Raw genomic sequence first — 1,459 nt, forward strand, 5'->3', positions numbered from 1 at the left:
GATACTGGGTCGACGGTTGCCGCAGCAGAACGCCGCGGACACATGCGCGAAAGTGCGTCGCACCGCGGACGGGGAGCGCGTCTACGTCGAGTGGAGCCTCCTGGAGCCATGCGGAGTCGTCGGCGATGAAGGTGAGGGTGCCGAGACGGATCTCTTGACCCTTGACCAAAACTCCAGCAGACACCATGATGAGAGTACTCGGAAGAATCGCAACTTCTCCACAAAATCGCTAAAACACCGGCCCCACGGTGGGCGCCAACTGTCGTGGTTCTAAGCCTGACAGTAGAGTGGGGGTAGGTATGGAGAGGCAAGGTCCTAGCTATGGAGAGGTTGTAAGCACAAAGGATGTACGAGTTCAGGCCCTTCTCGGAAGAAGTAACAGCCCTACGTCTCGGAGCCCGGAGGCGGTCGAGTGGATTATGAATGTGTGAATTACAAGGTGCCGAACCCCTCTGCCTGTGGAGGGGGGTGGCTTATATAGAGTGCGCCAGGACCCCAGCCAGCCCACGTAGGAGAGGGTTTAAGGTGAGTTAAGTCTGGGGCGTTACTGGTAACGCCCCACATAAAGGCCTTTACTATCATAAAGTCTACTTGATTACAGGCCGTTGCAGTGCAGAGTGCCTCTTGACCTCCTGGTGGTCGAGTGAGTCTTCGTGGTCGAGTCCTTCAGACCAGTCGAGTGAATCCTCGTTGGTCGACTGGAAGGCGACCTCTTCTAAGGATGTCCTGGGGTAAGTTACTTGGATCAGGTCCATGACCCTACCCTAGGTACATAACCCCATCACCTGGCGGGCCACCTGGGCCGGGGGGAGGGATACAAGCCAGTGGTAGCCGCACAAGGCCCGCGTGAGAAGGGGGGGGTCTCCACTGACGACAGAGCGGGGGGAGCGGGTTTGATAGACATAATAGGATCAGGAGGCCCAACAACCCAGCATCCAGCCCCCCACGTGGCCCACTAGCCAACGGGAGCGAGACCAGATCTAGGGCAGGTGCCAACGCCCCCACGGCGCACCCAGGCGCCGCCGCCGCCGGAGACGACGGACCAGAGATAGAGGAAGGGGAGGGAGGGCAAACCACACCCGGAGCGGCACCCAGAATCCCAGATCCAGGCGAGGTGAGGGGAAACTTACCAGACTTGCGACGACGGCGAGAAACCCGGACCCAGCTAGCGTCCGCCGACGTGGACGGCCCCGGCCGGCCCCAGCCCCAGGAGCAAACTTGCGAGAACGAGGTGCGGCGAAGGAAGAAGAGGCCAACACGGGGAGGACCGGGGCGAGGGCGAGCACAGGGCTGCCTCGTCCGACGAGCAATCCTCATCGGAGTCGAGAGCCCAAAAACGAGATCCAAACGACGCCGGGGGGGTGGTGGAAGCGAAGCTCGCGGCGCCGGCGAACGGGGCGAGGGAGAGGAGCCAGGCACGGGGAGGGGGCCCGGACAGGGGGCCGACGCCGGCCAGGGC

This window comes from Triticum dicoccoides, chromosome 6B (genome assembly GCF_002162155.2).
Source record: "Triticum dicoccoides isolate Atlit2015 ecotype Zavitan chromosome 6B, WEW_v2.0, whole genome shotgun sequence".
Classification (NCBI taxonomy): domain Eukaryota; kingdom Viridiplantae; phylum Streptophyta; class Magnoliopsida; order Poales; family Poaceae; genus Triticum; species Triticum dicoccoides.